General features: G+C 37.3%; 1 protein-coding gene across 2 annotated transcripts in view; it reads left to right on the top strand.

The window, feature by feature from the left end:
* Positions 1–15,198, top strand: part of DCDC2 (doublecortin domain containing 2) — a 281,088-nt gene that overhangs the window by 226,204 nt on the left and 39,686 nt on the right. The gene's annotated exons all lie outside the window — the stretch shown is intronic.

Below are 15,198 nucleotides of genomic sequence, written 5' to 3'. Positions count from 1 at the left end.
TAGATAAAATGGACATACAGTTGTCTAAACAATGAAGGAGAATATAAATATACTATATAGTAATGTTAACTACAATAATGTTAATTAACAACATTGATAATAAAAGGGTAAATACATTTCAGGTAGGGTGGAGAATGAAAGTGGACACATAGGAACTGCAGGTTTTGACAGTGAGGAGAGTAGTAATTCATTACTCTTTTCTGGTTAAGTAAGGCTTCAAAGAAGAGGTGATGTGCTAGAGGCTTGATTGAAGCAAAGAGATCTTGGCAGGTGAGGGCAAAAGTAATCTAAACATCATATATGGCAATGGGATGATATGAAGAGGGTACTGGATGAATTTCCTTTAGAGTGGGAGGAGGGATAGTCAAGATGAAACAAGGGTAGGGTAGGAAGAGGATGGGAAAAGAATCTTGATGACCTGAGGAAAGATTCTGAAATGTGGAGTGATGATCTTGGACATGATCCTACTCCTAAAGGCCCCTTAGAGAGCTCCAGTCATACAGAAAGGAGATCCTGGAACGTGACTACAGTTTCCTATGACCCTCATGGGCATGTGATCTGCTTGCTGAACAAACTTGAACAGAGGATTAGAAGCTACAAGGTACTTTGGCACATGAGTCTATTTAGTGTTAATCCCTTAACGTGAAGAATGAGTCTTGTGAATAATTTCAAAGCACTTAGCTGATTCTGCACTTGGGAATGATAACCAAAATAAATGAAATCATTGTGAAAACTTGCTTAAACTTTTCATCCTCAGTAGAGAGGCAAGGTGGTCCACTAAATAAAGAAGTAGCCCAAGGAGTTAATGAACTCAGACTGGATTCTTGAGTTTTATATGAAGGTAAGTAGCTGTCCAGAACATGCTAACAGACCTTACAAGAAGCTGAAAATAACTAAGACATTTTAGTGAGTTAATAAATCTCCTTTGCTGAGCCGCAAGGGAAAAAGTGAAACATCCTATTTTAGCTGCTTAACAACCTTAATTAAACTTGATGTTGAAAAGGTCAATGTCCTATCTCACAGTTTCCAAATCACTATGGACTTGACAGTAGGATGGAAATGAAAAAAAAATAAACAGTGAGCTTTAACAGGCAAATGAGTATCTAAGCATGATGGTGTGACTTGTGATGGTAATGTTTTAAATGGGTCACCTTAGAGCAAGGTCAGTGCACATACTGTTTATATATGAGTGTATGTAGGCAGTTTTTCCTGTTGTATCTCAAACTTAAGAATTATGTGTTTCAGTAGGTTTCAAGTTTCTGTCTTAGTCCTTCTCTTATTCTGAATTGCTATCTTTGGTGATTTATCCAAGCCTATGTCTTCAATTGTTGTCTTGATGCAGATAACTTCCAAAATGAAATCTCTATTCTTGAATTTATAACTGGGGCAAGATTACCCTACACCCCAACTGTTGGTGGAATTGGTGTGAGGAGAACACAGGGGGAAAATGTTCTCCTTTCTTTCTTTAAAATTTTTTTTTCATTTCTTTTAAAAAATATATAATTTATTTATTTTTCAGTTCTCAACATACACTTCCACAAGAATTTGAATTCAAAATTTTCTCCTCATCTTTCCCCATCCCCCACCCCAGGACAGCATGCATCCCATTCACCCCTTTCTTCAGTCTTTCCTCCCTTCCATTATCCACCCTTCTTCCATCCCCCTTCCCCTCTGTTATCCTGTAAGGCAAAATAGATTTCTATAGCTCATTGCTTATATATCTTAATTTCTAGTTGCATGCTAAAACAATTTTTAACATTCATTATTAAAGCTTTGAGTTCCATATTCTCTCCTTCCCTCCCCACCCACCCTCACTGAGAAAACAAGCAATTCAATATAGGTCATACATGTTTAACAATGGAAAGCAATTCCATAGTAGTTATGTTGTAAAAGACTAACCACATTTACCTCTGTCCTATGCTGACCTCCATTTATTCCATTCTCTCCCTTGACCTGTACTCCACAATAGTGTTTGCTTCCGATTATCCCATTCCCCAATTTACTGTCCCTTTTATTATTTTCCCTCTCCTATTCCCTTTCCCCTTGCCTTCCTGCAGGGTAAAATAGATTTCCATATTCAACTGAGTGTGTTATTCCTCCTTAAGCCAAATCCCATGAGAGCAAGGCTTACTTTTTCCTTTCATCTCCCATCTTTTCCCTTCCATTGTAAAAACTCTTTCTTCCCTCTTTTATGTGAGATGATTCACTACGTTCTACTTCTCCCTTTTCCTTACTCCTAGTACATTCCATTCAACAGTAAATTTTATTTTTTTTAGGTATTCTCCTTTCATATTCAGCTCACTCTGTGCCCTCTGTCTATGTATATATACATATATATGCACATACACACATACACCCATGTACATATACATATGTGCATATTATGCACATACATACCCACACACACACCTATGTGTGTGTATATACATACATACATACACACACACACACACGCACACACATGCACTCCCTCTAACTACCCTAATACTGAAAAAGGTCTCATGAGTTACAAATAACATCATTCCATGTAGGAATGTAAACAATTCAACTTTTATTAATTCTTTAAGGCTTTTCTTTCCTGTTTACCTTTTCTCTTGATTCTTGTATTTGAAAGTCAAATTTTCTATTCAGCTCTGGTCTTTTCAATAAGAATGCTTGGAAGTCCTCTATTTCATTGAAATTCCACTTTTACCCTGAAGTATTATACTCAGTTTTGCAGGGTAGGTAATTCTTGGTTTTAATCCTAGCTCTTTTGATCTCTGGAATATTATATTTCAAGCCCTTCAATCTCTTAGTGTAGAAGCTACTAAATCTTGTGTTATCCTGATTGTATTTCCACAGTACTTGAATTGTTTCTTTTTGGCTGCTTATAATATTTTCTCCTTGACCTGTGAACTCTGGAATTTAGCTACAATATTCCTAGGAGTTTTTATTTTGGGATCTCAGGAACTGATTGGTCAATTCTTTCCACTTCCATTTTACCCTCTGGTTCTAGGATATCATGACAGTTTTCCTTGATAATTTCTTGGAAGATGATGTCTAGGCTCTTTTTTTGATCATGGTTTTCAGGTAGATCAATAATTTTTAAATTCTCTCTCCTGGATCTGTTTTCCAGGTCAGTGGTTTTTACAATGAGATAGATGTCACATTGTCTTCTATTTTTTCATTCTTTTGGTTTTGTTTTATAATTTCTTGGCTTCTCATAAAGTCATTACCTTCCATTTGCTCCATCCTAATTTTTAAAGAACTATTTTCTTCAATGAGCTTTTGAAATTCTTTTTCCATTAGGCCAGTTCTGCTTTTTAAAGCATTCTTCTCCTCATTGGTTTTTTTGGGCCTCTTTTGCCATTTGGGTTAGTCAATTTTTAAAGGTGTTATTTTCTTCAGCATTTCTTTGGGTCTCCTTTAGCAAGCTGTTGACTTGCTTTTCATGATTTTCTTTCATTGCTCTCATTTGTCTTCCCATTTTTTCCTCCACCTCTCTTACTTGATTTTCAAAATCCTTTTTGAGCTCTTCCATGGCCTGAGAGCATTGCATATTTTTTTTGGAGATTTTGGGTGTAGAAGCCTTGACTTTTATGTCTTCCTCTGATGGTGTGCTTTGTTTTTCCTCATTCAGAAAGATGGAAGAAAATAACTTTTCACCAAGCAAGTATCCTTCTGTAGTCTTATTTTTTTCCCCCTTTTTTGGGCATTTCCCCAGCCATTTACTTGACTTTTGAGTCTTCTGTCGAGTGGAGGGTATACTACCCTAGGCTTCAGAGGTTTTGTGCAGCTATTCTTTAATATATGTCTAGGGACCTGTAAATTCTCAGCTCCTCCAAAGTGAGACAATCAAGGGAGAGGATTTTACTCCTCTGCTGGCCTGCACTCTGGTCTGTGAGCAACCACAAGCACTGTTTTCTGCCTTATGACTTCAAGTAGGGTTCCCTCTCCACATCCACCACCATGCCAGCACTCCTCCTCACCCCAGGACTGCTGCTCAAGACTGAGATGCAGATCAGCTGATCAAATTTCCCCAAGATCTTTAGGCGAAGGGCTCCAAAGGTGGACGCTGCTGCATTTAGGGCTGTGGCTAGGGCTGGGGCTGGATCACACTCCCCTCTCACCCAGGTGAAAGAGCTTTCTTACCAACCTTTGAAGCTGTCTTTGGTGTGTGTGGGTTGAGAAATTTGGGAACTGCAGTTGCTACCTGTGATTCCTGCCCTGAAGCCTGTTCCAGTTCTGTCCATGCCATACCTTGTGGCCAAGGCTGGCCTGCACTCTGCTCTGAGCCCTGTGTGATAGACCTTTCATTTCAGCCTTCCAGGCTGTATTTTATGGGCTATGGGGGTAGAGCTAGAGCAGGTCAGTCCTTCTGCCTGTTTTCCTTTCTTTAGAGACAGGAAGAAGTCACTAAATTAAAATGGTGAATTTATATATATTGGACTACTCTGGACTTGCCTTTTCTTCCATCTGGCATATTATGGTACGTGCTTTCAGATGCAGGAGTTCTATTGTTTAAAATTGGTGCCTTTTGCACGATCCATAAATTAAAAAAAAGAAACATGATGGCCCTAAGAGTTATATCTAGCATGCTTGTCTAGTAGGATTGGTCCTGCAGCCAATGACTAGAATTAGAAATCTAGCATCCCAGGAGATAGTGGGATCACAGAATGCCTGTATTCTGCTTGGTGGATTTGTCCAAACAGATTAAGTGGTCAGTTTAACTAAAAGCAAGTCAGATTCTGAATATTGGAAATCTAGGACCAGACTATTTTTGGAGCAGACTATTTTTATATCTCTTTCACTTAGATATGCTACCCAGCTAAGAATTTGAGGTCAACTTCCATTGGCTGTATTTAAAAAACCCCCAAACCAAAGCAAAATCAAAAGAACAACAAACAACAATAACCATGTACCTCTTTCCTGGTAGGGAAGTATGGGGCTTAGATAGGGGTATGCTGGAGTTAAATTTTATTAGCTCACTAGAGCTGAATATAAATTTTCAATGTGAACATTTACACTTCAGAAATTGGCAAATACTACATTATTAGGGTTTGATTTGTTGTTTTGTTCTCTAGACTCAAGAAAGTGATGGAGAAAATGCTTATAATGTAGATTAGACTCACAAGTGTGTCCTGTATTTTTGGAGCTCTGGTTATTAAACATTTAGTAGCACACTCTTGGGCTTAGAATGATGATAGCCTTCAAGCCTTGGAGTCCGCAAGTATAGATCATGTGACTAATGTTTGAATTCTTAGGCTTTTTAACAGCTTGTGATGTTGCAAAAATATGTTTGAAACGAGATTAAGGCTCACTTATCCAAGACCATCTCCTTTTCATGACTTCTTTATTTAAATGTTTTTATTGATATCTTTTGTTTTTATATTACTCTCATTTCTAGATGTATTCCTCTTTTCTCCACCATGAGAAGTCATCCCATATAACAGAAAATAAAACACAGAGAAAAAACTGCAATTTAGTAAAAACTAACAACACATCAAACAAGTTTGATTATTTGCAGTATTCCACACTTACAGTAGTCCACCTCTGCAAATAATGAGGGGGATGCACTTTCATATCTCTTTTTTGGGGACAAATTTACTCATTATAGTTACACAGCATTCAATTTTTATTTAATTGTTGTTCTTTGCATTTGTAATGTTGTGGTCATTGTTTTATATGTTGCTTTCATTTTATTATCAGTTCATATAAATATTGACATGTTTCTCTGTATCTTCTATATTTATTGTTTCTTTTATTTATTATTTCTAAATCATTTAGATTTATCTCTCTAGATGTCCCTTTCCCATATACATTGTGTATTATGGCATATTGTATTCCATTACATGCCTGTACAATAATTTGTTTAGCAATTCCCCAATTAACAGTCATTTATTTTGTTTCCAGCTCTTTCCCACAACAAAAAAGTGCTGTTCTTTTTTTTCTTTAAAAAAAATTCATTGGGGGTATTTGCCCAATAGTGGAATTTCTGGATTAAAGAGTTAAAGGAACATTTTAGTAATTTTCTTAACTTAATTACAAATTGCTTTCCAAATGGTTAGACCAACTAATACCACTACCAACAGGTTACGTATGTCTATCTTTCCTTGATCCCTTTAAACTTAACTATTTTATTCTTTTGTCATTGTTGCTAATTTACTGAACATATAGTGGAAGCTCAGGGTTGTTTGAATATATTTCTGTTATTAGTTATTTAGAGAAATCTTCGATGTGGTTGTTAATAGTTTTCAATTCAACTTTTGAGAACTGTTTGACAATATCCTTTAACCACTTAACCATCTCATTTATTTGTTAATGGCCCATCATTTTCCCTGTCACTTAGACTAAAAACTTTGGAATTATTTTTAACTCTTCTTTCTCCTTCCCCTCCCCCCAATATTATCCATTCATTTACTTAGTCAATTTTCCCTTTGCAAAGTCTCTTGCTGTGATGGGCAGTATTCTCCACTCCCATTCTTACTCTTTGACTAACTCCTACTAGTTGCTACTACTCCTTGTACTAGAAGATGAAGATAGCATTTGAGTGCATTTTATTTAGGATGCTAGACCATTTACATACTTATTGTCCAGCTAACCCATAACAAGGTTTAATCTCCCTCCAGTTCCCATCAGTACATACAGACCAACAGAATCCCAAGAAAGATATTATAGACTCCAGGGTAGGCAGTATACAAGACATACTCCCCTGGAACAGCAGTAGTTCCAGCCTGGCTAGAACTGAAAGACTGAAATGGAAGATACCATAGTGTCTAGTTTCCTCAGGGAGCTGAATTTTGTGATGATTTTCTTGTAGTCAATGAACATAGAGCTATGGGTTCTGAAATAATGCTTAGCAAATTGAGGGTACATGGCATAGAAAATTAGAAATGAATAATTTCCTAACCTGATCTCATTTCTAGTGTCCATCTATGTCATTCCTCAGGTAAGCAGAATTATTGTCCCATGTTAATGACCCTCAGTAGCCATAGGTGCACAGAGGACAGTTTATTTTGGTGAGACATAACAGTTTTTGTGTGTCTAAGTGTGGCATTGAATCCACTCCATCCCATTTTAGTTATGGTACATTACCTGAGAACAAGTCTCAATCAATCAATCAAAAGGTGTTAGATTATGTGTGAAAAGTCTTTGAAAGCAAATGGATGAAGTGAAATGAGAATATATAGTCTTTTCTAATATGCTAGGAGACTTGATCATAACTCCAGGGATCATTATAAGTTATTAAGGGAGTTAAGGAAGGAGATGGAATTTCAGAAATTGGAGCATGTAGATTTCCAGTACAACTCTGAGGAGCAAAGACTGGACTGAGCTATGGAAGACATGAGAAATTTTGAGAATGGTCATTAGTTGTACGGGAATCTCAGAGTAGAAGACTTAGGCTCAATGAAATTAGAAGGAGAGACTGACTTTTTTCTCAACTTCTGCCCAGTGCCTGTTTATCTATAGATATTCTAATGTAATGTTCTGTTTCATTACAAACATGATTCTATCTAACTGAATTTTGCCTCAACCACAAAGTAGCCAGGGGTCAACTAGAGGTAGATAAATGTAAGTTTAAGCATAGAAAGTTTTCTGACTGGGTGGTTCAGAGTAATTATGACTGAACTCATAACATCTTATTTAAAATAAACCTCCTAAAGCTAAAGAGGAAGGAATCATGTATACCTTAGGGGCCATTATGTTACCTTCTAGGCTTTAAACAATCTAATGATAGTAACTAGGTGTTTCATAAAGATTAGGCCATGTCATCATGATGGCCAGAGGGCCTACTCTGAGACTTGGGGCTAACATTATATTCTCTTCCATTTCTGCATCACAGCACTAGTTCCTACCTTAAAAGTTGACAGCTCCTACACATTTCACTAGGATTCCTCTTATGACATTGGCCTGCATATCCATTTCTGATTCTTAGGGGACTTAGGAAAATCCCAGTATTTTATCCCAGCTAACTTCTTATAGCGCCAACATGATATTCACAGCATCCATGGTGGCCATGAATATCCTGGCACAATTCAGAATTGTGAAATACAACAGACTCTTCACATGGAAGACAGAACCAAAACATTTGTTCAGACACCAGAAAGCCAAATCCATCATAGTAGCAAAAATCTATACACAATAACAATGCAGAGGACAATGCCATCCCCAAGCCTTCACCCTGCTAGCCCTCCCACAAACCAGCTCCATTAAATAAATCACAAGCAGGCTGTCTTAAACAAAATCACAAACAAGCTCTTTTACTCACGCTAAACAGCTGCCTGCTTGCCTGTATCTTTCCTTGCTCTGACTGCTCTCTTGACTAATTTCTTTCTCCGCTCTGCTCCAGCTCCACCTCTTCCTGTTCTACCTGTTCAGCAAACTCCTCCTACCACAGGCTCCATGTGAATTAGACTTCCATGTGACCCAGGCAGTTCACATAGGTCTATTAACGAATGGTAAAGATCGTCTCATTTAAATTACCATTACACTTCTCGCCATACCTATTGCTTCTGCTACTTCTGTACTCTCCAAACCAGACCTCCTTCTGCTTATTTATCAATCAATCAGTCAGTGTTAAGCAGCTCATTCAATGCAGCAATTGCTCTATTTCTTGGTTTTCCCATTGCCTTAATCCTCCCACCCCCAAAATCCACAGTATTTTCCATGAGGGACGATCAACAATCCTTTCCATAATTATGTGGGCCCATTATATTAACCCACAATACATTGGACAAAGTTGCTCTACACTCTTGCCTACCTTGGTGCTTGAAAGTATCTGTCCCAACCTCCACTCTTTCCAAACAATAACTACAAGAAAAACAACAATAGGAAAGGTAAAAATAAAAACAAACAACTAGTAGACAAATGATAAAACTTGGTGGTGCTAGAGCAATAACCCTTCATGTTCATCTCAGAGACCCATATAAATTTCCAGTCCTAACCTGAAGATTTATACCCTTTTCCTGGAAGGGGAAAATTACTTGGGGCTACAAAGAGGCAGTTGACCAAATAATTTACAGTAGTTTTATAGAACAAAATCCAACTCAGCCTCTTTTGCTGCTTTCCTTAAGAATCTGGGGCTACCTGAGAATTCCCCCTTTTTTATCCCTGTGTGGGTTCCAGAGCACTCCAGGAAATTGACATTATTTAGAAAATCCCATCTCCTCTAGTTCAGAAACTCTTACCACTTGGTTAGATGATTCTACTCTATGGCTACCTTCTCTCCTTCTGAGAAGTCCCACTATCCTATGTAGCTGGGACTACATGAGTGAGAGCAAATGCAACTACAGTGTTTCTCTACATCAAAGCAACCATTAGCTACTTCTGATGTTGGTGGTGTTAGTGTCGTTGGTGTAGGATGAGGATACATACATACACAAACTTTTACAGAATGATATATGTAAAATATGACATTGAAAATGTCATATAAGTGCTAGATATCTTTTCTCTTTTCTGGGATCCAGGTCTGTTCTAACTCTGCTATTCTTTGGCTTGTTCTCAGCTCTTGTAAGATTCCCCCCCAACCAGTTTCCCCTCCCCCAACAGAAATAGCTGGTTCTGTAATAGATTCCCTTTTAAAGGTCTAAGCAAAGGGTTGGCTCTATAAGAACTGGAGGCACCAGTCACCTCCAATGCCTAGGATATGTCCTTAATCCTCTAAGGAGATGAACAGTGAATATGGCCCATGTTTCTATGAGACACAATCAAAATTCCCTCAAAAGGCTCATCTTCCTGCAACCTCATCAAGTTGATCAAGGAACTTCCCTAACCAATCTTCTATACCTGGACTATTATAATAGCTTCCTAATTGGATCCATCCCCACTAACTTCTCCTTTCTCTAATCTCTTCTGCCTCTCCTGCTAGTTTAACCATTTTAAAGCAGAGGTCTGATTTTCTTTTGGGGGGGCAAGAAGAAAAAAAGGGAGAAGGTGGTTTTCAGATTATAGAATGATGAGCTTGACTTCTATTCCTGGCAAAATAATAGAATATACTATTTGAAGGATGGTTTGTGAAAAAAAAATGGGGATCCCTAAAGCTATAGGTCATGGTGGGCTCACTTTCCTTCTCAGTTACAAATCCATCCATGTTATATAGCCTACACTTTCCATCTCATTCTATTTTCCATAAGACTATACATTGTAGTATAGAATGGAATTGGGGTCATGTGGGAGATATTAGTGTTTACAGAAGCTGTCATCCTATACCCCTTCTCAATTCATCTACCTTCCTCCCTATACGTTTTCCCCATGACAAGTTGGTCTTGCCAATAAGATGGAGTTGCTGCTGTTATAAAATGGAAATATTCCTTCAAAAATCCCAAGTACTAGTCACTCCATGGGAAGCATTTAAACTTCAGAGCAAAAGGGAAAAAAATTAGCATTTTAAAATAATTTTAATAATTGATATTTTTCAAAAATTTTTTTCTATTCCAAGCCTTTTAAGTAAGAAAGATTAAAAGCTCACATTAAACAATGTTAGGTATTGATACATTGTGTATATTCTTAATACAACTCCATACACAATTAAACCTCATTAAAACTTGAGGAATCCTAAAGGTGGTATATAGGAGGTTACAGAAAAGCATGAATGGGTATGAACTTTCTTGCAATCTGTAAATGCCAGTAACATAGCAGGTTGGAATATCTATTCTTGAGCACAACTTGCCATTTCTCTTAGTCTGGTTGTAGATGTGATTTTGCTTTTAAACCCAGGAATATTCTTGATGATCCTCCTCCATGGATGGAGTGCTACCTGGGAGATAATCCTAGGTCCTTAAAAATTATGCTAATATTGTTTTAGAAACAACTTTAAGCAAATAAGTAATTTTGGCTATTATAAATACCTAAATTAGCTACAAAGGGTCTATGAAGAGAGATGCTACTTCTATCCAGAGAAAGAATGGGCAAATAGGAGTATATTTAGAATAATTTTACATATGTGTGTATGTCTATATATGTGTGTGTATATATATATATATAATATACTCATATACATATACATACATACACATATATAATTATTTGTGTCCAAAGGTAATCATCTCTAGGGCAGGGGTGGAAAGGGGTGAAGAAAAAAAGAAATTTACATGATAACTTTGTTACATATTTAAAAGGAACAGTAAATTGTACACAATAGATTTGAAGTTTCATGTGTTATCTTTTTTTTTTTTTTTTTTTTGCTATACTGTGTTATGGAAGTGCTTGTTTTATTTCATAAATAAAAATAAAAAAAGAAAACTATGCCAAAGGAGCACAAGCTCTGACATTTTCTCAAGCTCCAAGCACTTTGAGTGCACCCTTCAGGGTAGACTGTGCTTACTGACTTCACTGAACTTAGCTGAAGTAGAGAGAACCTCATCACTGGGTGGGTGGCATTAAGTGATGAGTTTATTGACTATGGTAAACCATGAATCAAAAGAAAAGTACAAAACATCTCCCAATTTTATGTGTCCTTTTCTGCTCTGGCAGTGACAGTGGTAGAGTGATGAAAAAAGTAGCAGGAGATGCAAAGAATCAGAAAATTTTTTGACTTTCAGTAGATAGACAGGTGGTCTTCGATCCAAAAATCTTTAGGCTCAAGTCTCACCTCTTATACATATGTGCTTTGTCACCCTGAGCAAGTCACTTAATCCCTCAGTGCTTTCTAAGTTGCAGAGAAGGTGCCCACTTGCATTGGTAGAGGGAATTTTCTCATCTGGGAGTTTGATATATAAATGATATTGCAGGTGTAGTTCATATCCACATCCTTTAAATATTAAATTACTCTTGTCATTCTTAAGGAAAAGTCTTTGCCAATGAGCATTGCTTTTTGATATACTACTAGCAAAATGAAATAAATATATAAACATTATTCTAATTATAAGCAAAGTCAGATGACATAAAAAAGTTGCAGTAAAATTAGGAGGGTGGTTCTCAGGTGTATAATAGAGGTGGTGAAGTTGATTTTATTGTGCTTAGCACAATGCTTAAAATCCCCAGACAGAGGCTGAGATTCAATGGCTTAGTGATTTTCAGATCAGATCCCAGGTCCTCAGTTCCTCCAACTGTGTACCCTTTTACCCCTACCATGTGTACGCTTAGTGCTGTTTTGATTCGTTTTAGAAGTCCTGGGATAACTGGTCTATTAATGACAGAGTATATCGGAAATTAGAAAACATTTTTCTGGAATTTTGGAACAGTTGTATCTTGCTAAATTAGCCTTGCTAGCATTAAAAAAATAACAGTAAATATTGAAACTCCTTCGGTTCAGTTTTTTTTGGTCATCATATTTGTTGGGAAGCTTTATATATGTTCACCCTCCTTACATCTTTCCTCTATCGCCTTTTGGACAATCATGTCATAATCTCCGGGCTCTGTCAGTATCTTTACAAACACACAATTCAGTGAGATCTGTATATGTAACAGGAAGCTGAGATAATAAATATCCATTTTAGAACTATTCTCCATTATGCTTATCATGCTTTTTGTTTTTTTTACCTAAGGCAGCTAGGGCAAGACATATTTTTCACATCTACTTGAATCTCAGTACACAAATGCATCTAAATCATATATATCATTCCAAAGGTATTTAAAAGTCAGATACTTAAGTCCCACGGGACTTAAGACTGAACAAGAACTGAATTAAGGGAGAAAAAAAACAAAATAGGCCCTCCTGTATAGGTACTAGAGCTTTTTTTTTTTTTTTTTTTTTTTTTACAAGATTTTAGAGGGTCTAGTCAAAATAAATGTTTCTTTGGGAAGGTCAGGTAATAAAGAAGTCAGGAAGAATTCTCCTGAATCTGACCAGTTGTTGAGTTGTTTCAGTAATGTCTGACTCATGACCCCATTTGGGGTTTTCTTTGCAAAGATACTGGAGTGGTTTGCCATTTCCTTCTCTAGCTTATTTTACAGATGAAGAAACTGAGGCAAACAGGTTTAAGTGATTCGCCCAGGGTCACACTGCTGATAAATGTCTGAAGCTGTATTTGAACTCAGGTGGTCCAGACTGCAGGCTATCCGCTGCGCCACCTAGTTGCCCTGACCAAAGCTAGAATCCTAATTTTGAAATTTGTGGATTTTTCCAATCTATCTTGCACAAAATCACCAAAGTGATTTTTTTCTAAAGTTCAGGTCAGACCCTGTCGTTCTCTATAAACTCAATAAACTCTGGTGGGTCCCTATTATCAAATGGGAGGCACAATGGGTAAAGTGTTGAGCTTGAAGTCAGGAAGATGAGTTCTGCTTCAGGTACTTATTAGCTGTATGAGTCTAGGCAGTTGCCTAATCTCTGTGTGTCTGTTTCCATATCTGTAAAATGAAAAGTGAGATTAGATTAGATGTCCTCTAGTGTCCCTTCTACTTTAAATCTATGATCTAATTAATTAATTATTAGATTAGGCAGATAAATTAGATAAGATTAGACTAGATCCCCACTAATATCCCTTCTAACTTTCAATCTATGATCTTATGATGTATTTCTCTCACATTACACAACATCTTCAATTTCTGTGCATTTGCGAAGGTTGTCACTTAGGCCTGTGATGGTCTCCCTTCTTTCTTCTACCTCTTAGACTCTCTGGTTTCCCTTAAGGCCTAGCTCAAATACTTTCTATGCAAAATTCTTCCTAATGCTCCTAGCATCTGGTGTCTTCTTTCTCGGAACTACTGTACCTTATTTTCATTTGGCATATGTAGTATATACACATATACCTACCTACATATGTATTGGGTGTATTTATAAATGCCCTTTGGACCCTGATGGAGACAGCCCAAAGCCCTGAGACCAGGAGCCCTGGAAGGGGCAGTGCTTCCAGTCTAATGCCTGAGGCTATTATCCTAGAGGGGAGTGGGTGGGTGGTTGATAGCCACAGCTACTGAAGACCCAGAAAAGAAAGTTCTTGTAGCCAAAATATTTGGCACTACCAAATGGTTAAATATCAGAAACTGATATGCTTCCATCAGTAAAGATGATATTAAAAGAGAAGCTTTACCACCTGCTTTGCTGTTGTACTCGAATGACCACAGGATTATCTGATATGCAGCTGAAACCTTCCACATATGTTGTTGCTTGGATTAGAATGTGACCTCCTTGAAAGAAGAGACTGTCTTATTTTTCTGTTTGTATCCCCAGTGCTTAGCACAGAGCATGACCATAGTCATGACTTACTAAATCTTCTTTTCCCCCCTCCCTCCCTCCCTCCTTCCCTTCCCTTCCCTCTTTCCTTCCTTCCTTCCTTCCTTCCTTCCTTCCTTCCTTCCTTCCTTCCTTCCTTCCTTCCTTCCTTCCTTCCTTCCTTCCTTCCTTCCTTCCTTCTTTCCTCCCTTCCTCCCTTCTTGTTATCTCCCTAATTAGAATGTAAGCTCTTTGAAGATGGGCACTGCTTCACTCTTATCTTTGTATCCCTACTGTTTTGTGCACCACTAGGCACAATATTGGGAATGAATAAATGTTGACTGTTTTTTCCTGTATACTTTATGTTAAACTGTGTAAAATAGACAAGGCACACATAGAAACACTTATTAGAATTTTTCTTCTTCTACGTAGTCATCTACTTACTCATGCATTGCTTATTTATCCTCATAACAGAAAACAGGCAGAGGAGGCAAGCCAGATGCCGAAGGAATGACAATGCAATGTATATTCGGCTCATTCATATATTTTATTTATCCATTCAAAAATAGCAATATAAGTTGGCAGGGGATTTTTGAGAGGATACCACGGTCATATCTTCCATTTCACAGCCTAATTTAAATCCACAGATTAAATTAAAGTGCAAAGGGAGGAAATGACTTCCTTTCAAGGAAAATAAAATTTGTTGTCTGTGAAGAAAAATCCTTTTCAGGTTAGTATCTTCACAGAGATTTCTTATTTGAGGATGGCTTTCTTTAGTCTTTATAAAAATATGACAGCATTGTATAAACTTCTTTCAGTATCAAGTTAAAGTCAAGTATTGAGATACCTTGTCAATAGGACATAACAGGATACAGGTCACCAATGAACCTCAAATCTGTGGCTTTCAATGACTCAAGGTGTGAAAGAATGACACTGGTCTGTGGAACAAACACATTGAAACAAACCCCAGAGGAGGAGGATTAAATCACATATGGTATACAGTAACCAAAGAATTTAAAGCTGGAAAGGGCCTTAAAGATTATCTAGTCCAACTCCCCTCATTTTATAGATAAATTGTAGTGAGACCTAGACAAGTGCCCAGTCACTCAAGTAAATTAGTGGTG

Source organism: Notamacropus eugenii, chromosome 4 (assembly GCF_028372415.1).
Source record: "Notamacropus eugenii isolate mMacEug1 chromosome 4, mMacEug1.pri_v2, whole genome shotgun sequence".
Classification (NCBI taxonomy): domain Eukaryota; kingdom Metazoa; phylum Chordata; class Mammalia; order Diprotodontia; family Macropodidae; genus Notamacropus; species Notamacropus eugenii.
This window is presented reverse-complemented; position numbering and strand designations above follow the sequence as displayed.